Source organism: Meriones unguiculatus, chromosome 3 (genome assembly GCF_030254825.1).
Source record: "Meriones unguiculatus strain TT.TT164.6M chromosome 3, Bangor_MerUng_6.1, whole genome shotgun sequence".
In the NCBI taxonomy this organism is placed as follows: domain Eukaryota; kingdom Metazoa; phylum Chordata; class Mammalia; order Rodentia; family Muridae; genus Meriones; species Meriones unguiculatus.
The window spans coordinates 126,203,145-126,230,417 of NC_083351.1; the positions used below are offsets into that span (position 1 = coordinate 126,203,145).

Below are 27,273 nucleotides of genomic sequence, written 5' to 3' on the forward strand. Positions count from 1 at the left end.
TTTACGCACTGAGCTATCCTGTCCATCTTGGCATCTCACTTTAACTCAGACCTACAACTAGAACTTTTGGTTATATTGGGTCATTAAATTCCTCTAGTGTGTAGGCTGAGCTGTGTTGGAGTTTCTCACATGAGCAAAGATTACTCATTTTGATTAATGAATGTATGATCAGGGCCAGGGGACACACACAGCAGCTAATTGATACATAATGCACTATTATAATTCTCTTTGAAAGACATTCAGTATGTAAGACATACCCTTACCTTGGCCTCTTAATTATGAAATATAATAAGTATGCATGAAATTATTAGAAATTAGCATGCAAATGGCGTTCGGCCGCATAAATGACAAGGTTTGCAGAGTGGTGGGACCAATGAAGTACGGTCGTGCTTCGTGGAGGAGGTGAGATTTAGATAAGAACACCTAGGAGGCAGTGGACAGAAGTGAGAAAAGTAAGGGGAGCTTCTTGAGGCAAGAGGCTCTGGTACCCAGGTATCTTTAAGATGTTGTGCTCCTCAGAGCCACAAGCCCTTCCTATGGGACTCTGCAATGTCTAGCATTGGATGATAATAAGCCAAGCTGGGCTTCATTGTTAAGAGAGCCCATCTCAGCCCCCTTCGCCTGCTGCACCCCTCCTCTGTGTGCAAAGACTACTGCAGTTCAGCTGGCTAATCTCGCTTCACTCGAGGTTCCCTGCATAATTTCTGCCTCTGAGTTACAGGAAATTTCTGAAAAGCCATTTCGAGACAGATTGTAATATAATGCTCTTCAACATTCCACTCTAACAATCGATAAAGGCAGCACTCACTGCAGAAATAATCAAGCACAGGATGGAATCTAATATGCACAAAGCTGATATTTTAACTGAGCCGGAGAAGCCCAACGAGTCTTTGCTTGAAGCTGTAGCCCAGTTCGCTTTCCTGTCTTTGTCTTACATTTTTACAGACTTTTAAGGCCGGGTTTTTTGAAGTAGCTTATAGTGACTTCATTCTATTTTAGTTGTTCAAGGCTGGAACTAAGGTCAAGCCTGCATCAAAATAAGCACTGTGCCAACCAGCCAAGAATACATTATTCCAGGGAGAAATAAAATGGCCATTGTGACCCCAAAGCAGATGCCACACCCTCTCCACGGTCTCATTTTAGTTCCTTAAGGAAGAGAGCTGAATGTTCATGAGCAGCCTGGGACAGGCCAACCAGCACTGCCTCCTTGAATGAAAAGCTTTTTAGTGATGAGATGCCCCTCGCCCTACGGAACTGCCATATTCCCATGCGGGAGGGGGATGAGGCATTGACTCCATCCCATCTTCTGGATTAGGAGTAAAATGAAAATAGTGCATTTCCTTTCTCTTCTCTTCCTGGAATTCTTCTCTGTGGCTATGGGCCACAGATAACATTTCCAAAGTCTGCTTATGAGCTATCCTTCTGGGGAGTCTTGCTGCTGCTTACTAGCACCCTCTGCATGAAAACTGCTCTCGGAATCTGGATCCTGCTTGGGGTGTGTGAGTTGAGGTGTGTGCAAAGTTTCACAAGATGAGGTGAGGGCCAGATGGGGGATCCCAGACCGGGCCCTTCCCTTGGATGATGGCGGCTGGGTGGGCAGTGAGGAAGGCCAAGAAGAGGGTAGCGGAGGCAGTGAGGGTGTTGCAGAGGGTGTGTGTAGCCCTGACATCAGGGAGAGTTTTCCAAAGGCCCTGGCCATCTACCCTCCCTGTAGCCGACACAAGATTATCCTGTAAGATAAGGGCAAGACGTATGGCCGGAATGAGCTCATTGCCCTGCACATCAGGTTAAGGACAGGGAAGATGAGACCTGGCAAGCAGGCCTCTAGTCACTTTCAGGTTTCGGCTCAAAGGAAATCGAGAGAAATTCAGTCCAAGCTGAAGGACCAAGTCTCCAAGGACAAGGCGTTCCAGAAGACGGCTACCATGTCTTCAGCACAGCTCATCTCTGCACGGTCTCTACAGGCCAAGCTAGGTCCTTCTGGCTCTCAGGCCACTGAGCTTTTCCAGTTCTGCCCAGGAAGCTCTGGGCCACAACGGAAGGTTCCAGACGTGAAGCCAATCTCACAGACACCGTTCTCCATGTCACTGACGCTGCGATCCACTGACCTACCAGGGTAGGAGCCGCCCACCCTCTCGCCCCTGCCCCCACCTGCTCTGCCTCCTCCATCCTGGCAGACTCAGGCCCTGGGCACTGCACGCCTGCAGCTGGTAGAGTTCTCAGCATCTGTGGAACCGCCTGATGCAGTTGGCTGGTTCCAGGCGCACCGGTCTGTCCACAACAGTCAGCAGTGTCCCAGTCCCGGAGCGCCGCCACTAGGGAGCGTGGACGGGTGTAGATCTACAACGAATTCCCTGAGAAAAAGGGCAGCCGCCGGGACCTGCATGATGGAGAGCCGCCGCCCTGTGCCTCCTTTCTGGAAGCAAGGGTGGAGAAAGTGGGGACAGAGCAGGCCCAGCTGGAGGATGGGCGCTCTGTGTACCGCCACCACCTGGTGGCCTGGTGCGCTCCCCCTTGAGTGTACTTGGCTGACTTCCTGCAGAAGCTGCGGTATCTGCCTGAAGGCTACACGACCAACAGTGTCTTGGAGAACTTCACCATCCTCCAGGTGGGGACAAACAGGGACATGCAGGAACTGCTGTGGTGTACTGCCTACGTCTTTCAAGCCTCCACCAGTGAACGCGGAGGGATACCACCAGAGAAGCCCAACACCACATCTACTGCCTGGTCGGGGACTGATGGGGCCCCATTGCTGTTTTTTGTTTGTTTGTTTTTGCTTTTGTTTTTTTGTTTGTTTGTTTGTTTGTTTTTTTGCTTTGGCTTTCTTGTTTTCAGAACACTCCCTTCCCAGGAAGGACGGTTTGGCTCTCCTTGTAAGCCTCGTTTGGAGAAGGGGCCATGATTTAAACAACAACAAACACCTGGTCTCAGAAGCATGAACAATGGGGTCTAGCTTCTGTTGGACGGGAACTCCAAAACTCGGTTTTTGAGCTGAGTTTGAGGTTGGATCCCCAATATGAGGGCCGCACAGGGAGCATTTGACAGGGTACATTACTCCTGCGTGTCAGGGATCGGGGACAGGACTGCACGCCCACAAGTACAGCCCTGGCCCCTCAGTTCTACCACGGCCCTCCTTGCTCTTCTGGAAAAGGGAGCTGGGCTGTGTTGGGGATATTGCTCATTGCCTTGCACTCTTTCTCTTGTCCTGTCGGCCCACGTGCCTACCTCTCCCCACACCCTTTCTGTGGGTTCTGTGATGTCACAAATTGAGGATAATGGTTTCCCAGCCGAGGGCAGAGTGAAGTGGGACCTGAAAAAATTTTTTTAACATAAGGAGATATGTATACACAATGCTAAGGATATAATCCTATCTCAGCCAGGCAGGCAGTAGTTTAATCTCATTCCTATTTTACGTGAGCCTCAGGCCACCCTGCCACCTTCCTTTCCACAAGAGTGATGGCTTATGTTTGTAGGAGAATAAAGCTTTATTTTTCTTTTCTTTTCTTTTCTTTTCTTTTCTTTTCTTTTCTTTTCTTTTCTTTTCTTTTCTTTTCTTTTCTTTTCTTTCTTTCTCTTTCTCTTTCTCTCTCTTTCTTCTTTCTTTCTTTCTTTCTTTCTTTCTTTCTTTCTTTCTTTCTTTCTTTCTTTCTTTCTTTCTTTCTTTCCAAAACCAAGCAACCAAACAAAAACTGCTCTCTCCAGCACAGTGAGTCCAACCTCCAGCAAACTTGAAGGAGATTGTATGATGGTAGCTAAAGCAGTAGAATTCTCCAACTCTTCCAGAGCTCCAGCTACCAGTCACAAGACTGGCAGGTCCGAGTGTTGGGAGCTGCCTTTTATAGAAAATTGCTGTCACTATGACTGATGAGATGGACCTTCTTCTTCTCCTGCCCCAGCCTGTGTTCACCAGGACCAACACCAGTACTACCTGAATACTCATGGAACGAAAGAGCTGGAAGATGCCGACGTCAGACCTCCATGTCTCAGGACTGGGTTAAGGAAGCATAGAGTGTAGAGGTGTACATCTTGGGATTTGCTCCGGAGCTACTGAAAGGGCAGTGTCTCAGCAGAAATATTGACCGCGTTAAAGCCCCCAAAGCGAGCGGTCCATTTAGGAGACCCCTTATAAGTCCTTACCAGAGCAAATCAAGAATTTATGTTCATTCTCTCCTTCTTAAAAAACAAAAACAAAGTCTTTCTTAAGTCTTAGGATTCTTTCTCAGTTGTTAAGTGAGTTTTCATGTAAAAGTTTTCCAACCCTTAGTTTTCAAATAATACATGTAGCCATGGGGAAACAAAAGGGTGTATGAACATTTGACTGGTATTCTCCAATAAAGTATGACATGGAGAAAAAGAGAGAAACAGGTTTAAGGTACATAAAAACCAAAGGAAGTGAGAGGTGCTTCACAGGACTCATGCTCAATCAAATCGATGGTGGATTGAGGGAAGTCTGCAAAGATGATCTCAGGAGAGATGGAACAGCTGGGTCAAAACTTGCCAATTGTTGGATCTGGGTGATGGCAGAGGGACCTCAGTAAACGACCCTGTTATTGGAGCTTTTCCAAATTTAAAATAATTAAAATATTTTATTACACTATTATATTTATCATCTTATAAAGGGGAACATGTACAATACTAATCAGTTCAATGTTTTACAATCAAAGATGAAAGAGGAGGGCAGATGGGATGGCTAAGCGGATAGACATGCTTGCTGTCATGCCCAACAACCTAAATTCAATCTCTGGGAACCACATGGTACAGCGACAGATGCAGTCCCCACAGGCTGTCCAGTGGCCTCTACATTTGCACTCCTGCATGTGTGCACACACATCTTCAGAGAGGAGTAAACAAAACAAGTAAAAAGTGACATAAAATAAAAAGAGGGAAATGTATGTAAGATGGTGGATATTTTAATTTGCTTGTTTCTTTCATTGCTTGACTGATTTTCATTTGTTTGAGACAGATCTCATGTGTCCCAGACTGGCCTAGAATTCCTAATGCCTTCACATTCTCTTCAGGGGTGCTGTGGTTATAGCTTTGTACCCCACCATCCTACAACTTGCTTGATTTAATTAGTCTGTAAGGCATACACACACACACACACACACACACACACATATCAAAACATCACATCAATGCCTGTACAGTTTTTATTTTTCAATCAAGCCGTAACAAAGTTGGGAAATTTTCCTAAATTATTTCAATTTGAATGTTGGAAAGAAGGAACTGGATGTAGTGTCCACACATATAATCCTAGCACTGGGGAGGCTGAAACAGGGGGATTTCTGTAAGTTACAGACCAGTATAAGACCCTCATTTGGTAGAGTGTTTACCATGCATGAAAGAAGCCCTGGGTTCAGACCCCAGAATCTCATAAAGCTGAGCATGTTGCTACATGCCTTTAACTCCAACAGAAGGCAGAAAGATCAGAAGTCTAAGGTCATTTTTGGTTTCGTAGGGGTTCCTGGACAGCTTGGGGTACATGAGAGCCTATCAAAAGAAGGAGAAGGAGCGAGAAATAAGTCCCAGTAAGCATGGAAAAAGAAAGGAGTAATGATTATGAGGAAGAGAGGGAATGGCCGTGGGGAAGGTAAGGATGTGCTTGAAAATGTCTCAGCTCTACTTCTGGAACTGACCTAGCCTGGCCCAATGACCTGGGAAGGCCTGTCCTTCCATATGTACAACTGCTTTCCTTGACTCTCTTTTCTGCAGTCCGCCACTGATGGGTGAGGCCATTCAAGGGTCCCCAGTCTTCAGGAACTATGGTGCTATTTTGTTCTACCCTAAAACAAAACAAAGCAACAAACTAAAACTGCTTATTTAGTGTGGAGGGGAGACAGAAGTGGGAGCATGCCGTGAGACATATGTGGAGATCTGAGGATGGCTTTTGGAAGTTGCTTATCTGCTTCCACCATGTGGACCCCAGGGATTGAACTCAGGTCGCCAGGCTTGACTTGTCACAAGCCTCTACCCACTGAGCCATCTCGGTAGGCCAGGAACCACAGTCTTCCCTTGTCACTGGGGAGGTTTACTGGAAGCCACTTAGTTTCAGGACAATGCAGTCTTCCCTGATGCTTTTGACATTACAGGTCTCTCTCTCTCTCTGTTCCAGGTCTATATGTCTTGTGGTTCTTCTCCCTATAGCACCAAGATGAGAATCAGGAGACAAGAGAAAGTGAGATGACCCCAAGCCGGCTTGTCCTCTGCACTTATGGGGCAAACTGTGACTTTTCTTAAGACCCACAAATTATAGGGAAGGATTGGGTGGAAATTTTCTGAAAAAAAAATTATACCACCTATAAAAACATGCCAGATGGGAAGAAAGATGCCTATAATTCTAGTGGTTTCCAATTATATTTATTTAGTTCAGCCATTTATGAAACAAACTCTAGACCTTCCAGGTATCTTTTACAAACAAAAGCAGCTCTAATGTTTGCTTTTTGCCCAAAGTAGAGCTTGGTTAAAACTTAAGTATTGAAAGTGGGCTCAGAGGAAAGGTCTCTGTAGGTCTGACACCAAATCTAGAGTACAGTGACTAGAAAACATTCAGAAAATGCTTGTCCTACTTTGGTCAAGGCAGACTCCTCCACAACATGAATGTCAGACAGACACATGGACTAAAAGATAACTCTTCAAGTTATGACACCACCAATACTTTCTACCCATCCTGAGTACCCCAAAGAACCTCTAACTATCTGCATTTCACAATGTTATCAGTTGTCCACAGACTTTGCCTTCCTTGAAAGTGCTTCCAATTGTTTCAGTGGCAAAAGCAACCTAAATCAACACTGGATATAGCAAAGAAAACAAACCACTTATAAACATTCTCATACCTGCCAAAACTGGAAAGCTATAAATAGAGGTAGAAAAAAAAAACCCACTGTTCCAAAGTATTTCTCAAGGAGAAAACAGGCGGAAAAGGGTGAATAATTTTCAAATAAGTAAAGGGTTTAAAAAAAAAAACAGTTCATTTGCAACTTGGAATTTCTGGGGTCATAAAGAAGTGAGGAAGCATAAGTCAGGCACGATAATATGATTCCTATGCTCCTAAAAGAGCTGAAATGTGGTCAGGTGACTGCTGGGTATAGTGGTCCATGCCTGTAATTCTAGTCTTTGGGAGCCTGAGGTAAAAAGATTATGGGTTCAAGGTCAACTTGTGATGCATAATGAGACACTGTCTTGGACGAAAGAAAGAAAGAAAGAAAGAAAGAAAGAAAGAAAGAAAGAAAGAAAGAAAGGAAGGAAGGAAGGAAGGAAGGAAGGAAGGAAGGAAGGAAGAAAGAAAGAAAGAAAGAAAGACTCAGAAGGCCAGGGTCAGCGGGTTCTCACAAATTTGAGGCCAATCTGATCTGCGTAAGGAGTTCTAGACTACTCAGGGCTGCATAATGAGACCCTGTCTCAAAAGGGAAAGAACATTAGGTAATACATAGTCTGGGTTTTATTTGATATCTTTAACTCCCTGTGCCTTCTAGAAGGTTAGCTCTTTCCTTGGTTTATCAGGGTTATTCAACAGCCCAATCACACTGTTATTTCTGCTATCAGATTTCATATCTATCATTTTAATGAAGCATGTGGTTGATTTTTAAACAGTTAAGCCTACAGTTGATGTCCATTGTTCTGAGGAACAGAAGTCTTTGCAGCTGTGTAACCTTGACCAGAATCTTGTCTCTGCCATTATGCACTGTGTAACCCAGAGCCAATTCTTTCTAATTACCGCCTTTATTTTTTGAGATTATAATGACATCATTTCCCACTTTCCTTTCCTCCCTTCAAACCTCCCACAGACCCCTCCTTGCTCTCTTTCACATTCATGGCCTTTTTCTCCATCAATTTTTGTTACGGTGTCTCCTAGGAGCTACAGCTATAAAGTCTCACCAACATGCCTGCATACACATGAGCTGAATAAGGACAAGAGCAACAGACACACTTCAGTAAATAGGAAAAGCCCAGGAAGCTGCAACCCTACACAGAGAACTACAGGCAACTACGGAATGCCAAAACCTCCCCCAGGGAAGAGCACATGGGAGCCAATTCCTTAGCCTTCCATCCTTAGTTTAGGTGAGATGTGTTCATGTGCGCTGCTTCTTAGAATCGCATCACTAGCTGATCAGGCAATGGATTCAGTGATTTAAAAAAAATCTGAACATATAAACTCATTGTGTGTACAGAATTTTATCCCATGACATGATTTTGTCTTTTGTAATATAAAAATTAAATGACGTAAACATGGTTAATATGATGTTTAGCAACAGCAATGATTCTATAAAGGTGGCATTCTAAAAAATAACAACAAACTATCTGATTAGAAGAATTGGTCACTCGTTTCCTGGAATAAAAAAAATTCATTTACAAAAATGACAGCAATTGGGAAGTGGGGCTTAAGCAGAGGTGACAGAGCTGACTCAGGGCTGCGCCCTCTTGTGTGGATCAATCTCATCATCACAAGAATGCGTTGGTTATTGAGAGAAGGGGTTGATTATAAAGCAGGCACCTTCTTGCTCCTGGTTGTGCGCTCTTTCCCTTCTGCCTCCTGCCGCAGGACAATGCAGTGGGGGCTGGACAGACGCCAAGCAGACGCCACTTTTATACCTATGGACCTCCCAGTCTTCAGAATGGTGGGGAATAGGTTTCTTCCCGTTATTAATTACTGGGTCTAAGGTACTCTGTTATGAGGTGGAATGAAAGCCATGACAACATGTCCTTCTGATTGCAACGTGATAATCCCACAGGTATTATCACCACAAAGTCATGAGTATGATGAGCTGGGATTAAATGCTGAGGGAGTCCTCCTCTTCCTTCCCTCTTCCATCCCTTCTCCCTTCCCTTCTCTTTTCTCCCCTCATACAAGCAAAGCCTGGGCCTTGCTGAAGCTGCTGAACAATCTTTTTCATAAGGTACTTTTCAAACTGAAAAGAAATTCAGCAGGATCAAGGTCTAATGACCTGTGCTTTAGAGGTGGTTAAATTCTTTCATTACTCTAGAGGATTGTTTTTAGTAACATTTTATTTAATGTATGCAAAAAGTATATCACATGTGGCCCACTGATACCCATATATGCTGGATACACGCAGCTTCAAATGTTTCCATCCTTTCTTGTCTCAATGTCAGTAACTCTAAAGAAGCAAGGCCAGAAGGCTTCTCTAGTACTAAACCCCACTGCTGTTCCAGAGGACATCACTTTGAAAATATATCACTCTGGCCTCTAAGGAGCTAGTGTTAACAAGCAGAGATTGGGGTAGGGGAAAAGCATGCTGGGTGAGCTGCCAGCCAGCAACGTAAGCCCCACCTTGGGCAAAGAGAGAGGAAAGAAGATAAGGCGAAAGGGCCCAGGTAGCTAGTTCTACAGTCTGAAAAGTTTCACCCAGACCAAGAAATCATCCTCAAATGTGAATTGGCTATCAAAAAGTCCCCATGCCATGTGGCAGCAGGTTCACACCATCCCTGATGTATAGTCACTAGCTGCAAACAGCTTGTCACACTGTGAGTTTGGTCCAAACAAACCTTCGATTCCTGGCAGCTATGGTTCGTTTTGTTCCCGGACGATGGATGCCTGTGCGATGCTTCCTCAAGACTGCTTCAGGATCTCCTTGGAAACCTCTACGAGCTGCCTGTGGAAGCGAGGGAAGCTGCTGCAGAGTAGCCCCACCCTGCCCCACATCCAGTACTTTAGAGTATAGGAAACAGATATGCACACACCCCTCATGGACACATACACACATATGCACATGTTCACTCGCTGTGAGCAGACATATGGGTGTGATTCATACTGTCAGCACACACACTTGCATTCACACTGTGAGTGCATGCAAATTCACACCTCAGGGCATGTGTGAATTCACACCTCATGCCTGTGCGTACTTACTCACGTACGTGCTTTCATGTTTACACCCAAGCATGCACTCCTACTGTACGCACGCATACATGTGTGCACGTATACATGTATGCATTCACATCTGTTCGTGCATGAGCATGTGTATTCCTGCTGTGGACACATGCACACATACGTGCATTCTCACTTTGGACACATTGCGCGAGTTTTTGTACAATTCTGGAGAGCACAGACATTATTGAGAAGAGCAGTGTGCATCGGAGAAAGGCCACACACCAATCTTTGAATGCTCGGAGTGAGACTGCGTCATCATGATGACCTGGTCCCTCACAGCCAGCTCTGCAGCAGGGAGGTTGGATTTTCAGTTCCACTGGAACAAGAAAATATTTGGTTGGGAGATGCAGCAAGAAAGCCAAGACTACAGCCCTGAGTTCTCCCCTCTAGAGCAGAAAGAGCAAACAGAGTTCTAGTTGGCACAAACTCCCCAACCAGAGGGCAGAATTTGGCAGGTTGGCATAGGAAAGTTCCTCCAATGATTAAAGTAATTAACTCCAGGAAGTAACTCTGGGTGCAGAGAGAGTTTGGCTGAGTCTCAGAGGGGCAGTTTCTATGTTAGATCCTTTTGGTCTTCAGGTCCACTCGTGGCCTTCCCTTCCAAGTGAGGGTGCCGAGAATAGCTGAAGGACAGGTCTCCCACAGGTGGAAGCTCGATTCATGAGGAGCCAAGCTGATCTGGAGGAAAAGAGCTGAGCAGTAGCCCAGGGAAGATGTCCTGCTTCAGTGGATGTCTGAAGCAATTGATTACACATTTACAGACACACTGCCGAACTGTAAGGCTGGCACTGCAAATACTGTTCACTCTGAGTAAAATAAAGACTATGCTTGCCCGTGTGGAATGCGTTTGAATGGAGGAGGTAGCAAATAATAAACACTCCACCTACGTTCAAATGGTGACCACAGAAAATGCTCTGAGGTCAGGATGCCCAGGAGTGCTGTGAAACAACATCAGAGGGAGTCTGGATCTTGAACAGAAAGCCAGGAAGGGTAGGTACCCTAAGGAAGTGCCTGCTAGCTTCAAGCTTAAGTATCAATCTGTACAGAGGGGAAGAAAGAGTGACAGACCAAACAGGCTCTTGTCCACACTGACACTGGGTGAAAAGGAGGCAGGAATGCAAAGGGTGGGAGACCAATGGCCAACAAGACAACAATAGCCTAGCAGGAGGGTGGGGTGGGGGCGGGTAGGAAGGACTAGCAGAGGGCCTAGGGAGCCATTTTGTATACTTCTTTTTTTTTCCTTCCAGGAGTAGCAGGAGGCTACTGAATAATTTGAAGAGAAGGGCAGCAAAGAGATTTGCATTCTGAAAAGAGGTCATTCTTGCTGCAGAGGGGACTTTACTAGGAGAAGTGTTGGGAATGAAAGCAGAGAGTATAGTCAGGGCAAACAATGCTGGTAGGGCTGGGCAGTGGGAGAATGGAGAATAATGAGAGGGCAAAATGAAATGGCTCGGTGACGACTTGGAGGTGGATAGGATGGGCCTGATCCTGGGTTTCTAGCGTGGCTGCCTGGTTGGGTGAGATTCATTGTTGGTAGCAGGAACCTGCAAAGAACCAGACTTAAGATGAAGGTAGGGGAAAGGCTTCAGTCCTCCAGGGAGAAGGGTCAAGCCAGCAATTGCAGGTCTGTCGGTTGTTCCTGACGCTGAGTCTAAGCAGGCCATATTCTGCCACAGCCTAAAACCTTGTGTGGTAGGGCAGAAAGCCTGAAGGAGAATTGGTGGGACTGAGCCTAATTGTGTCTGTGACTCCTGCCTGCTTCCTCTCCAGGGAGACTAGAGTAGCTTTCTATCACGAGTACTTGGGCTAGGCCAACTAAGAAAGCCTAGCACTGAATAAATAGAGTTTAAAGAAACCAATTAACAATGAATTAGAGGGGGGCCCAAGAGACAGCTCAAGAGCCCTTGGCCAGAGGAAGTTCCAATCTTTGTCCTTCGTACCCAAATTTGGGTTACACACAGCATGTCAAGCCTATGAAACCTTGACCTTCACTAAGATTTCGTTTCCTGGGAATCAAGAAAAGCACACAGTGTTCCTGTTCGTGTACACAGGCTTGTGTTTGGCTTGGCCCAAGCCTCTCCCAGGCTGTAGAACAGTCCGGAAGGTACTCCTGCCACCTGGAGGACAGAAGCAGATCCAGAGGCCCTGGTTCTCCCCAGAACTTGTACTGACCAGCATCACCAGGTCCAATAAGTGTTCTAGGAAGTTAAAAAAAAATTAAAGGTGGTGATAGATTTCCTAAGCCTGAAAGACAATGGCTCACCTTCTCCCTATAAATCCCAGGAAAGGAAAGGAAAGGAATGAGGGTTGGACCATGGGTTTGTCTGATTTGTTTTCAAATGCCCAAAAAATGTTTTAGATAACTTATTCTTCCACCAGGAGACAAAGTAAGTTGTAACTTGGATGAGGTAAGGAGCTAAGAATGGAGACTCACTGTTTCTTCCTTTTGCTTTAAGAGACAGGCTCTCATCAGTCCAGTCTGCCCTTGTACTAACTATATGGTCAAGGATGGCTTTGAACTCTGGTTCCTCCTGACTCCACCTCCTGAATTCTGGGATCACAAGCATAAGCCACAACCCATGGGTTTATGCAGTGACACTGGGAGTGAAATATAGAATTTTGTGCATTCTGGGCTAGCACTCTGTCAGCTCAAATACATATCCCATCTTCCTGCTTCTCCTTTTTAGGGACCTGAACACTTGGGTGAAGCCCGTATTTTCAACTGCTTGAGAGGTAAGCAGCACAAACCCCACCCCTCTGCCAAGATCTGTAAACTCCCTGCTTTGTTTCTGTCTGCATGGGTGTCATTCTGCAAAAACTCAGCTTCACCAAACTAATTTGTCTTGCCTACTTGCTTCCTAATATCAGTGCATCATTAGCAAGAGATTCATTTATAATGTGTGTGTGTATATAATATGCAGCAAACCAACTTCTGTCAATGTTGGCAAGGTGCAAAAATACTCTTTATTGAACCCCCTAAATCTCCAACATATAAAGATCATAATTTTGGGGGATTTCTCTACAGCTTAAAAATGTGCTCTGTCCTCCTGGCCAGCTATGAGAACTGAGCTGCCAGAGAGGATGAAACGTGACCTTTCCATGGCCATTTCTGATCTGATCCAGTACAAGAATGTGGCAGATACATTTCTCCTGAGTAACTGTGAATTAGTCACATATTCAGTACAATTCAGGGAATACTGGGGCAAAACAAAGGAAGAAAACACAACTTACGTCTTGCCCTGCACTTATACACTGGCCATACTGGGTGAGTTTCCCTTTGTTTCCCTAAGTCTGTTTTTGTCTTCCTTTGCCATGCCTTGGGCTCTGAGACACAGTTTGTAGAGCAAAGGACTTCTTTAGTTGTGACCAATGATGGGCAGTAGGGGAGAGCAAGAGGTGAGAGGGTGACAAAAAGAGACGCCAGGGTATTTTTGACTCCCATTTTTAGTGGGCTCTTCTACATCTAAAGCAGAAGCCTTCTCTCACGTGGCAGCTACTGCTGTTTCCAGCAACTCTCATTTTTCTTCTTGTCCCCTCAAGCCCTGAAAAATGGTAATGGCTATTCACTGTCACAAGGTGTGACTCACTGAGTCCTGTGATGACTCACTATCTCTTCCAATCCTATACCTGTACAGACAGTTCCTTTTAAAATAATGTTTGGTTGCTATGTGGAATGTGCTGTATTCTGTCCGGGCCTGAGTCAGAAATACTATCAGTGATATTTCTGTCAAAAAGACATCTGAATTTCTTTGTGCATTCACACATTTCCTTACATGGTAACTTGTGCACAGCAACAGTTTCCTTCTCCAAAGATGTTCCTTTGTGAAGTACTGCTTGCCTCCAAGAAGAATCTTGGATTATGAACTGGCTCCATCATTCAATGAGCAGGAAGTGTACTGGGGCACTGTGTATATCTGGACATCAGAAGTATTTACAGCTAAATACAACATGGACCTTTGCATTGAAGACAAAGCTTTAATTCTTATTAAAGCTTAGATGCAGTTATAAATTTTGCAATACTTTTCCCTCAATAGTAAATGCAAATGAATAAAAACCCTATTAGCCCATGAATATTTGAACAATAAAGATTTTTTAATTATTCCATATTTTCTCATATAGGAAATTGGAATGATGAAGGATAGAATTGAGTATGTTGAATTTCTTTTTGGAATAAGGGATTGAAAAAAAAGCTTTCATGAACTTAGTACTATATGCTTTTGACTTTTTATTAGATCAGAAACTCTGCAGCTCTTTTCTGTGCATAACAATAGTGGGACTGGGATTTTGGCTCTGGGATTGCTTTTAAGTCTTAATCAATGGACACCTGACTTGCTTTTGTGTGCTTATTCAGTGTCTCAGAGGTAGGTAAGAGTGAGTGCCAAAGGATTAGTGTCTTTACTGGTCCCAAAAGTTATGGACTGGACTAACTGATTCTGTAAGTAAAGACTAATGCATTTAACTACCATTTATAGAGCATGTATGAAGTAGATTATGCACTAAGTATGTTATGTACATGACCTACTAGTTCCATGGTGGCATGAAGGATCATTGTCATTCTCACTCTGTAAATGAAGAAATTGCAGTTCAGAAAGGTATGAAGTGATGTCTGAGGTGATGGTGACAGAGTATGTTGTTCAGGTATTGGGTTAAGAGCTGTATTTTCCTAAACATTCATCTCTTGGTCTATGTTTTTATGTCATTTGTTTCACAAACTAGCTACATGATTCTGAACAATTTTCTTTACCTTTCCAAGCTATAGTTTTCTCATTTATGAAAGGAAGAGGCAAAGTGAAAAGCTTTGAGATTGTTGAATGTCAGTGTCATATAAACAAACACCTATCATAGGCTATGTCAAGTTTCAGAAGTTATTCACATTATATATGCAGAAATAAAGTCAATACTAGTATATGATTGCTTACCAAGGTGATAGGAAGGCTTGAGGAACAGATGTGGGATTAGTCTGCTAAAAATGACTCTCAGAATACTCTTGTTGGTGAGCACACTGGGGTGTAGGACTTGTAGATTGAATGAGTGTGTGTAAAATGATTAATAATAATAATGTATTCAGGAGGTTAATACTGTAACAGTTTTCTTCAAACAACTTGTTTCCCAATGTTGGCACAGAGAGATTTATTATTAAGGTATAGGCAGGATGCTGGGCAGGTTTTGAGCTTTTCTACTCCTACTACCCATAAAGTCCACATAAAAGCTCATCAGTTGCCAATCTAATGACTCCCAGGCAGCTTCTGCTCCATCAGTCTGTCTTCATGGTGTAGTTCCCTTGGCCTGGTGCTCCTAGTCCATGCTGTCCAGTCACCAAGCTCCTTCTTTCTCCCAGCCTCTTCCTCCTTCTTCTTGATTTGTGCTCCCTCTGAGGCATGGAGACCTAAGCCCTGCCTACCTCTCTTCTGCCCAGTCACAGGCTTCAGCAAATTTATTAACTAATTAACTTTGAATTAAGAGTTAGTTTATACAGCAAAGACAAGTGTATGTGAGAATGTGCTCAGTTGGGCAGCAACTAGATCTCAGAGGCCAGTAATTAGCATTAGAATACATAGCACTAGACCACCAAACGTGTTCAGTGAAAACAATGATGGATTTATAGACCAATAAACCTTAGAACAACTCCAGCTTTCCTATCATGACTTGGGAAGTATCATAAGCTCTCTGAATTTTGATTTCTTCAGCTATAAAATCAGGTATCAAGTGTGAAAATATCTTAGTTGATACTTACTATTTTGTGAGTAATGAATTAAAATTTAGTCTGTTCTCTCCCTCAAAGAGAGAAATGTTTATTAAAGAATAGGAAAAACTTGTACAGAAAAGGAAGCTGAAATAAGGATAAAAAAAAAGATAAGGCCAGAGAACAGAAAATCTTCATTGAAAAAATAAAAAGAAGTAGGTCAACAAACTAGAATTCTACAGATCAATGGTGGTTGATAGCAGGGAATGATAGGAGAGATCTGAAGTTTTGGCAAGGTAAATGCTTCAGTCATAAATAAGAATCAGGCCATTCTCACAAAGGTTAATAAGAGAAAAATGCCTCTAGTGGTGTTTTTTAATGAAATGTTCCATCTAAATTTATGCCCTTTGGGAAGCCACTGCAGTAGACCCAAGTCCTTACTTAGATAGAAGTACTTAATTAAAACAATGTCTCTCACTGTTAAGCTCTGAAGTGGACTGAAGCCTCCCTCCTAATAGGTACAGAACAGTAGGCCTGGGGCACACAGCCCTGAGTCACAGCCATGGGATAGAAAAGTAGGTACAGTAAGACAGAGCTGACCTAATTCCAATAAGATTGTGCTCCCCAAATCACATGCCTGGGAAGCTAGCCAGGAGAAGGAAGGCACATCAAATGAGAAGACTCAGAGCACATCCCATCCCACAACTATGCGGTAATTGCAGAGATGAAAAAACAGAGCTCCTCCTATCTGCTCAGGAATCAACTCAAGACTGATAAATGCAGCCTGTGGGTAACATGGCAGACATACAATAACACTGGATGTCAAGGGATTACATTTCAAGTGCCACAGAAAAAGCGGAGAACTAAAATTTACCTGTCAACAAAGTGGAGAACTAAAATCTACCTGGGAATGTGTCTTCTAGATGTTTAAAGTGGATCTTCATCCACCCTCAAAATTCATTTTGTAATGAAATCTCTGAAGTAGGGAGGATTAGGTCAGTGTCCTAAGATCATTAAGCATATAATGGCAGGGCTATGCTCACTCTCTTCTGTTGCAATTTGATATTTTGTTCCTTATTCCAAATTTCCTTGACCTCTGTGTTGGAGGAAATTTGGCCTACAATATTTGGCTCCATATTTTTGAAAAATGTTAAGCCAATCTGTTTATAGACTCAAAACCAGACCACGACACTACCTTTCAGTCTTTATGAGGGTCCTGTGACCCAGATGATAACATTGCAGAAAGGAACTATTATTCCTACAATGTACCCAGGCATCCACATCGAGAACATGATATGTATAGCCAAGCCAAAAGCCAAGATCAAGGGCAAGAGCTAGTTTAGCATGCATAGATTTTTTTCTGTGTTCTAATGTTTACTGGAAGCACTGAACATTTTCTGTCTTCTTGAGCTTTCAAAACATGAACACTCAAAGTGGGGTCATGAAATCCTATTGATAAATCTGACACATATTCACAGGATCAAGGAAGAAAAAAAGAGAAAGAAAATGAGAGAAAGGGGATGAGAGAAAATACAGAACAAGCCCAAGAGATGGATAAACAAATAGACATGCTAATGAAGCCATCTTTCACTGGACCACACCCCACACTGAGACTCTGAAAGCTGGGCTTTATTAATTCAGGAGCTCCAAAGCTGTTTTGAGTTTTTTTTCCACCGTTTCTAGGGCCAAAGTCTTACCAAAAATTCTCATTGGAAGTTGTTACTCTCCCAACACTTCGAGGGCTTTCGACAAAGACCAGTTTTTCTCTCTTCCCTGTAGGTAAAAAGTGACTCATGGAAGGCCAGGGAAGAAACCCTTAATCTAAGGATTAAGATTCTCCAGACTAGCCATCTGTCACAGCTGCTCCTTGTCCTCAGTGACAGACACGTCAGAGAGGGTGGCCTGTGGCAGTGTTCAGAGTTGACTCCCATATAGTAGAAGTTCCTCTAGGGAACCATGAAGACAACTGTTCACACTTGACTTTGTTAATGCCTTTTTTTTTTGGTTTCAGGGTCTCTTGTTCTTCCAGTAGTTTGTGCACTCTACTGCAGCAAGAAGTCTGTGTACAACTTTCAGTACTACCTCTGGAGATCAGCTCCCCTCTGATCCCTGTTATCCTTTGACCACAGATTATACATTTTAGATAAATCATATGGTAAGATCTTATCTTCTTACAAGCAGACCTCGCAAAGCTATTCTGGACATTGAAGCATTGTTTATAATTGAGAAAAATGTGGAAACGAATGTACTATGAAAGATGAGATGAACAAAATGTTGCTGCATTCACAGAATGGAAAACATTTAGTGGAAACAGGCTAACTGCAGCAATCTAGATACACACTAAAAATACAATAAAGGGAAACAATGCATAGCACAATAGCTCTCAGGGAAAGTTTGAAAACATGTGAAACTATATTGGAGAAGTGAGATAAGGAGAAAATAAGCTATGAAGGATTTTGGAAGAAGAGTTCCTGGGTCCCGAAACATGCTCAGTCACCAGCCCAGAGCCACACGCCTGTGTGCTCTCACTGAACTGTTGTGGGCCTCACAACACCCGAGACTGGGATTTCCAGTCGAGAGAAAACCCCACGGTGAAGGAAGCAATAGGGACCAACCTCAGGTCACCCAGACAATCCCTGGAAAAGGTCCCTGGGGGGTCCTAACACAAACCATTCAAGAAAATCCAAGACAACATGAAAAGACAAAACCTAAAAATATTAAGGATAGAGGAAAAAGAAGATTCATGTCTCCAAGGCCCAGAAAATAGTTTCAACAAATCATAGAAGAAAATTTCTCCAACTCAAAGGAGAGGCCTATAAGCATACAAGAGGCCTACAGAACACTTAATATATTAGACCAGAAAAGAAAATACTCTCACCACATAATAATCAAAACAGTAAGTATACATAACAAAGAAAAAATACTAAAAGCTACAAGGGAAAAAGGCCAAATAAATATAATGGCAAACCAATCAGAATCATACCTGACTTCTCAACAGAGACTATGAAAGCCAGAAGGGCCTGGACAGATATCATACAGATCCTAAAAGAACACAAATATCAGCCAGCCCAGGCTACTATACCCAGAAAAACTCTCAGTCATCATAGATGGAGAAAACAAGATATTCAACAACAAAAACAAATTTCAACAATACCTACCCACAAATCCAGCATTACAGAAGATATTAGAAGGAAAAATACAACCCAGGAAAACTAACTGCAGTCAGGTTAACACAGGAAATAAATAACCTCACTACAGAAAAACCAAAAGTAGCCAAGCACACAAACACACTAGCACAACCAATATAAAAATCAAAGGATCTAGCAGCCACTGGTCATTAATCTCTCTCAACATCAAAAAACTCAACTCTCCAATAAAAAGACACAGACTAACAGAATGGATGAGTAAATGAGACCCAGCAATCTGTTGCATACAAGAAATACACTTAAGTCACAAAGATAGACATTACCTGAGAGCAAAGGGCTGGAAGACGGTTTTCCAAGCAAAAGGACTCAAGAAGCAAGGAGGAGCAGCCATTCTAATATCTAATAAAATAGATTTTCAGTCAAAATTAATAAAAAAGGATGGGGAAGTTCACTTCATACTCATCAAGGGAAACTTGCACCAAGAAGACATCACAATTCTAAATATCTATGCCCAAATACAAGGACACCCACATTTGTAAAAGAAACATTAATAAAACGTAAGCAAAACATAGATCCCCACATATTAATAGTGGGAGACCTCAACACCCCACTCTCAACAAAGGACAGGTCAACAAAACAGAAATTAAACGAAGAAACAACAACTCTAACAGAGGTCATGAATCAAATGGACCTAACAGATATCTACAGAAACTTTAACCCAAACACCTTCTTCTCAGCACCACATGGAACCTTCTCCAAAACAGACCATATAGTTGGTCACAAAGCAAGCCTCAACAGATACAAGAAGATTGAAATAATCCCTTGTAACTTATCTGAACACCATGGACTAAAGTTGGACCTCAACAACAACAGAAACAGCAAAAAGCCTACACACACATGGAAACTGAATGACAGCTGGGTCAGGGAAGAAATAAAAAAAATCAAAGATTTCCTAGAATTCAATGAAAATGAAGGCACAACATATCCAGACTTATGGGACACAATGAAAGCAGTGTTAAGAGAAAAGTTCATAGCACTATGTGCCTTCAAGAAGAAGTTTGAAATATATCATACAAGTAACTTAACAGCTCACCTGAAAGCCCTAGATAAAAAAAAAAGAAGCAGACACACCCAAGAGAACTAGATGGCTGGAAATAATCAATCTAAGGGCTGAAATCAATAAACTAGAAATAAATAAAATAATTCAAAGAATCAATGAAACTAAGAGTTGGTTCTTTGAGAAAATGAACAAGATAGACAAACCCTTAGCAAAACCAACTAAAAGGCAGATCAACAAAATCAGAAATGAAAAGGGGGACAGACACTGAGGAAATCCAAACAATCATTAGGTCTTACTTCAAAAGTCTATATGCCACAAAATTTGAAAATCTAAATGAAATGGACAATTTTCTTGATTGATTCCACTTACCAATGCTGAATCAAGACCAGGTAAATCAATTAAATAGTCCTATATCTCCAAAGGAAATAGAAGCAGTCATCGAAAGTCTCCCATCCAAAAAAAGCCCAGGACCAGATGGTTTCAGAGCAGAATTCTATCAGACCTTCAAAGAAAAGCTAATACCAATACTCTTCAAACTATTCCACAAAGTAGAATCAGAAGGAACATTACCAAACTCATTCTATGAAGCCATAGTCACTTTGGTACCTAAACCTCACAAAGACCCAAAAAAGAAAGAGAATTTCAGGCCAATCTCTCTTATGAGCATTGCTGCAAAAATACTTACAAACTGAATCCAAGAACACATCAAAGAGATCATCTGTTATGACCAAGTAGGCTTCATCCCAGGTATGTAAGAGTGGTTCAATATATGGAAATCCATCAATGTAATCCACCATATAAACAAATTGAAAGAAAAAAACCCCACACGATAATTTCCTTAGATGCTGAAAAAGCATTTGAAAAAAACCCAACACCCTTTCATGTTTAAAGTCCTGGAGAGATCAGGGATACAAGGCACATACCTAAACATAGTAAAGGCAATATACAGCAAGCCTACAGCCAACATCAAACTAAATGGAGAGAAACTTAAATCAATCCCACTGAAATCAGGGACAAGGCAAGGCTGCCCACTCTCTCCATATCTCTACAACATAGTTCTTGAAGTCCTTGTTGGAGCACTAAACAAATAAAGACGATCAAGGGGAATCAGTTTGGAAAAGAAGTCAAAGTATCACTATTTGCAGATGATATGATAGTATATATGAGTGACCCCAAAACTTCTACCATGGAACTCCTACAGCTGATAAACACCTTCAGCAATGTGGCTGGATACAAAATTAACTAAAAAAATCAGTAGCCCTCCTGTATACAGAAGACAAATGGGCTGAGAAAGACAGTAGGGAAACAACACCCTTCACAATAGCCACAAAAGACATAAAGTACATTGGTGTAACTCTGGCCAAGCAAGTCAAAGACTTGTATGAAAAAAACGTCAAGTCTCTGAAGAAAGAAATAGAAGTTATCAGAAGATGGAAAGATCTCCCATGCTCATGGCTTGGCAGGACTAACATAGTAAAAATGGCCATCTTACCAAAAGCAATCTACAGATTCAATGCAATTCCCATCAAAATACCAACACAATTCTTTATAGACCTTGAAAAAAAATTCTCAACTTCATATGGAATAACAAGAAACCCAGAATTTCTAAAAACGATCGTCTACAATAAAAGATCTTCTGGAGGTATCTCCATCCCTAATCTCAAGCTGTACTATAGAGCAACAGTAATAAAAACTGCATGTACTGGCAAAACAAACAAACAAACAAACAAAACCCACAAAAACAGACTGGTGGATCAATGGAATTGTATAGAAGATCCAGAAATAAACCCACACACTTATGGACACCTGATTTTTGACAAAGATGCCAAAACCATACAATGGAAAAAAAGATAGCATCTTCAACAAATGGTGTTGGTCTAACTAGGTATCTACATGTAGAGAAATGCAAAGAGATCCAAAAGTATCACCCTGCACAAAACTAAAGTCCAAGTGGATCAAAGACCTCAACATAAAACCAGAAACATTAAACCTGTTAGAAGAAAAAGTGGGGAAGATCCTTGAATTCATTGGCACAGGAGCCAACTTTCTGAACAGAACACCAATAGCACAGGCTCTAAGAGTAACAATCAATAAATGGGACCTCACGAAACTGAAAACCTGTAAAGCAAAGGACACTTGTCAGAACAACATGACAGCCTGTGGATTGGGAAAGGATCTTTACCAACCCTACATATGATAGAGGGCTAATATCCAGAATATATAAAGAGCTCAAGAAGTTAAACAGCAACAAATCAAGTAATCCAATTAAAAGATGGGTACAGAGGTAAACAGAGAATTCTCAATAGAGTAATGTCAAATGGCAGAGAAACACTTAAAGAAATGCTTAACATCCTTACTTATCAGGGAAATGCAAATCAAAATGACTCTGAGATTTCACCTTACACCCATCAGAATGGCTAAGATCAAGAACTCAAGTGACAACACATGCTGGAGAGGATGTGGAGAAAGGGGAACCCTCCTCCATTGCTGGTGGGAATGTAAACTGGTACAACCACCAGGATGTTGGGTCTTAAAGTTATAGACAGTTGTGAGCTGCCATATGGGTGGTGGGAATTGACCTCGGGTCCTCTGGAAGAACAGTCAGTGCTATTTACTGCTGAGCCATTTATCCAGCCCCTACAACCACTTTGGAAATCAATCTGGCGATGCTTTCTCAGACAATTAGGAATAGTGCTACCTCAAGATCCAGCTATACCACTCATAGGCATAATCCAAGATGCTCAAGTATACAACAAGGATATTTGCTCAACCATGTTCATAGAAGCTTTATTCATATAGCCAGAATCTGGAAACAACCCAGATGTCCCTCAACTGAGGAATGGATACCGAAATTGTAGTACATTTACACAATGGAACACTACTCAGCAATTAAAAGAAGAAAATCAGGAAATTTGCAGGCAAGTGGTGGGAACTAGAAAAGATCATCCTGAGTGAGATATCCCAGAAGCAGAAAGACACACATGGAATATATTCACTTAGAAGTGGATGTTAGATCCTATATTATATGTACAGCTAAAGTAGCTAAGCAAGAAGGAGGACCCTGGGTAAGATGCTCAGTCTTCGTTCAGAAAGGCAAATGAGATAGGGGTATTAAAGCAGATGCTGAGAAGCATAGCCAAATTTTGGGCAGAGTGCAGGGAATGTTATGAATGAAGAGGGAGATAGAAAGATCTGAAAGTGTCTGGAGCTCCACAAGAAGAACAACAGAACCAAAAAAAAAATAATTGTGCTAAGGGGTCTTTTCTGAGACCTGATACTCCAACCAAGGAGCATGCATGGAGATAACCTAGAACCCCTGCACAGATGTAGCCCATGGCAGCTCAGTCTCCAAGTGGGTTCCCTACTTAGGAGAATAAGGACTGTCTCTGACATGAACTCAGTGGCTGGCTCTTTGAACACCTCCCCCTGAGGTGAGGGTCACAGAAGAAGACAATGCAGCCAGTCCTGATGAGACCTGATAGGCTAAGGTCAGATGGAAGGGAAAAAGGACCTCCCTTATCACTGGACTTGGAGAGGGTCATGAGAGGAGATGAGGGAGGGAGGGTGGGATTGGGAGGGATGAGGGTGGGGCTACAGCTGGGATACAAAGTGAATAAATTGTAACTAATAAAAAAATTATATTAAATATGTGGAGTTGTTCAGACTTCTTATGGGAGCAGAAGGAACATAGTATCTCCATAGATACTATAAATACTACCTTCCATTACATTAGATGCTTCAACTGTTACCAAGAGTATGCATGTATGGGACACATATGGTGCGTGTATGCTACATCTTGGCTATGAGTATCATTAGTTTTGCTCATGGTATTTATTAGGTAATCTCTTTCTCATCAGTGGATTGAACAGGGAACAATGTAAGCTGTGTTTGTCTTGGGCTGTAAAAGTTGCTTTTATTTGCCTGATGTAATTGTCATCTCTGAGGCTTACTGCCTCCATCTGCTAACCTAAACCTGATCCTGGAAGCTTCTCGTCTCCATACAATCTTATCTAGCCCTAGAATGTTTTTAGCCTCTGAGACTTACTGCTTAATATGTTCACCATTTCTAGTTCTTTCTGGCTGGTTCAACTCAGCTGTTCTGCCTCAAACTCCTCTCCACGCTCACTGATTCGAACTGGCTTCTCTGAGCTTCTGAGTGAATTGCTCTGCTTGGCCTCAAACCACCTCTAGCAATCTGTTCTAATCTTCTGGCTCCTTTTCATTCTCTGGCTCATTTTTTCTTCACCTGTGTCCAGCTTGTTCTCCCTTCTGCCTGTCTTCTAAAATTCTTTCTATAAAACTGTCTCCTTCTCATTTTGCCCCTTGCTCTCCCTTAAGCTGCCTGTCTTTTCTCTGTGTTTGTGTAAGAGTTGGGCATAATCTATTTCCTTAAAATTTTCTCTGTTTTGTCGCTTTGTCTGCCTCTCAATTAGATATCGCTTTCAAACATCGGTGCTTCCTTCTACAAACTAACTTTACCTTCATTGTTTGGAATTAAAGATCTAAAAGGTCTTTGGATATGATCAAAGTAGCCATGTTGCTGGATTATAATCCCTTTACATTAGGTAACTCTATCATTTGATGAAAATGAGTTATAACAAGGAAAACGAGAACAAGAAATCCAGGGATGCAGTTGTGTTATCATTGAAAGGTGATGATGGCTTGAATGAAAGTGGGGTCGGTGTTGGAGGGATGTATTTAACTAGATTTGAGATACACTGTGAAGGTAGAACTGATAGGGTTTCCTCAGAAATACAATGCAGGTGTGAAATAAAGACAGGAGTCAATTCTTTGGTTCTGATAACCAGCCATCTCTTATTCCTGTGTGGTTGTCTAGAGGAGTAGTGCTCTACAGTTAACCTCTGTCTTATAGAAGTCAAATTTCAAGATGGGAGAATGTACCTCATTTTATGAGGCTTTATTGCGATTTGCTACTAAACCCAGTATAAGAAAACAAAACTGCCTGTCAACTAATCTTACTTTCAACATTAAGGTGAAAATCCTAAGTGGTAAAAATGACATTACTGCAGTCATCAAATTTCATCTTAGATCTTCAGATGCAATTTCCTTTAAATTTAGAAAAAGGCATGTACACCCAGGTGCTGCTTATACTCATCAACAAATCATAGGAAGCCCTGGTCAGTGTGTTACTACTGAGATAGAGAAGACCAAACTGCTATGAGTTGCATTCAAAATGCCATGACTGAATGCATAAAAAACCTAAGAAAATCAGAAAACATTTACAACTAATAAAGTTAGCAAATTTGTTGACTATGAGCTTAATATATATAGAACCCAACAGTGTTCTTGTAAGTAAGAAATAACTTAGTAGAAAATATGATGGGAGATAACTTACATAGTTACAACAAAAACTACAATGAAAGTAAACATTAATAAAGACCTTATAGAGAGAAAAGAAAACTATTAAAGTGCAAACCAGCAAAAATAAAAATCAAACAAACAAAAAAACAACAGATACTATGTGAAAAGCCTGACTTTACTTTGTATGGTTACTTTGCGGCTTAATCTCTAGAGTCAATACAATAATATTAAAGACCTACCCATAATTTCTACCTTTCATCTTGAAATTTTTGCTTTAAAATTTATGTGCAAAACTATTCACAAAGAAATTTTTAAGATGTTTAAAAGGAAAATAAGTCTGTCTGATATCAAAGCATTTTGTAAGTGAAGGAAACCTTTGTTGATAAGACTAAAGAAGTGGCAGTCTGAGAGGAAATACTAGCAGGCACTGAAACACAAATAACTAAGCTTCGAGAAATACAAAGTAATGTTTGCAATTCAGTAAAGTCAGTTCTGAAAATGAAGTACAAAGCCAAAAAAAAAAATGCAGAGAATAACTTCTATGAAGTATTAAGGTAAAATTGAATGTCTTAATTAGGAAAACCAGTAAAGCAGAGACTATAGTAAGAAATAAATGTGCAATGGTGTGATTAAAAACATCACAAGAAGAAAATTCAAGGGACTAGAAATTTAAGTATGCCCTAGTTCATTGGCAAGCAAATGAATATATGTTAAAAAGAAAATTAAACCAGTCACGGTGGTGTATGCCTGTTAATTCCAGCAGTCAGGAACCTGAGGCAGGAGGATTTCCTGGAGTTTGAGACCAGCTTGGGTGGCAAAGTCAGACTCAGTTTTAAAAGTATAAAATAATGATAACAATGCAAATAAACAAAAGGATATGCTACTGAACACATGGAACTTGTTAAAAATTAAAACATCATGAAATAACAGCTACTAGTGCAAACCTGGGGGATCTTGACCTTCCCATAAAGCGTGACCTCTCTGGAAAGCTCCCCGGCCATGCTTAGACCAGCTAAGGGTGCAGGCATGTGCGGCTGGGGAGATGGCTCAGCAGTTCAGCGCATGCACTTCTCCTGCAGGGGAGCTGAGCTCAGTCGCCCGTAACTACCTGCAACTGCAGCTCTAGGGGATCCAGTGCCTTCTTCTGACTCCAGTAGTCACCTGCAAAGACACACACACACACACACACACACATATCTCATAGCACATATACATTCCTTTTTCAGATTTCAGTCTTCAGTGGAGTGTTTGTGTGTGTGTGTGTGTGTGTGTGTGTGTGTGTGTGTAATAAAGAAATTTGGCATTCCTGGATGCAAAGACAAAGGGAAAGAGTCTCACCAGGTTGTTTGTGCATTTGGAGGGAATTTCCACGTTTGCTGATAAGGAAGGTCAATAAAGAAAAGATATGATATGATTTGGGAAAATTCTATGAGAGTATCTCATTTAATGAACAAGATTTCTCAGAGCAATATGGCCAAATTTTAGGATAGACTGGAGAGGAATAAAAGAAGAAGATGGATGAGAGGATGTCATTCATTTAAATAAACAGTACTGACATAGAAATGGCATTACTTTTCAAGAGTACAAACAGTCCTGAGTCCTGACTTGTTACTACAATGGCTGACACCGGGTTTTTAGATTTTACAAAGGTGTAGGAAAAGTGGTAAATAGTGAGTGGACACTATACTTGAAGGCTTGAATCTGGGGCTTAGTTGGGGCTGGTGATATGTGGATGATCATCTTTCAGGACGATGGGGTGTATGTGGCAATTGACAGCCTGATGTGCTCTGTGGCTCAGCCACAAAGGCCAGCGGATTAGCTGTGCCAAATGCTTTTTTGACTGGCGGTGTTGGCTTGGGATGGGCTTCTCTGTACATGCCCATATCCTGTCGCAGTCCGGAAGCAGCTACACATTCTCAAACATAAGGAAGATGGATTACACAGAGGAAAGACACTCTGGTGAGCTAGGAGCTGGGGAATAACGCAGGGCAAGCAGGAGACAACATAAAAATAAGTCTCGGTGAACTAGCATCCACAATTAGTCACAGAGAGTTTCATTTTCCATTTTTCCCCTCCAGTGTGTGTCTCTGTATACTGTCTGTGCCTGTTTGTACATATGTGGGCGCATATTATTCGTCTGTGTTACTCACTAAGGCAGCTTCTCTTGACCTAACTCAGA

At 42.0% G+C, this 27,273-nt stretch overlaps 1 long non-coding RNA gene and 1 pseudogene across 1 annotated transcript; both read left to right on the forward strand.

The window, feature by feature from the left end:
* Window positions 1-325: 325 nt before the first annotated feature.
* On the forward strand, window positions 326-5,554 carry LOC110560833 (transcriptional enhancer factor TEF-4-like; annotated as a pseudogene).
* Window positions 5,555-10,716: 5,162 nt separating this feature from the next.
* Window positions 10,717-23,313, forward strand: LOC132653131 (uncharacterized). The gene is made up of 3 exons (XR_009590850.1): window positions 10,717-10,873; window positions 12,571-12,616; window positions 17,578-23,313. It is a non-coding gene; the product is annotated as an uncharacterized LOC132653131 (long non-coding RNA).
* The last annotated feature ends 3,960 nt before the right edge of the window (window positions 23,314-27,273 follow it).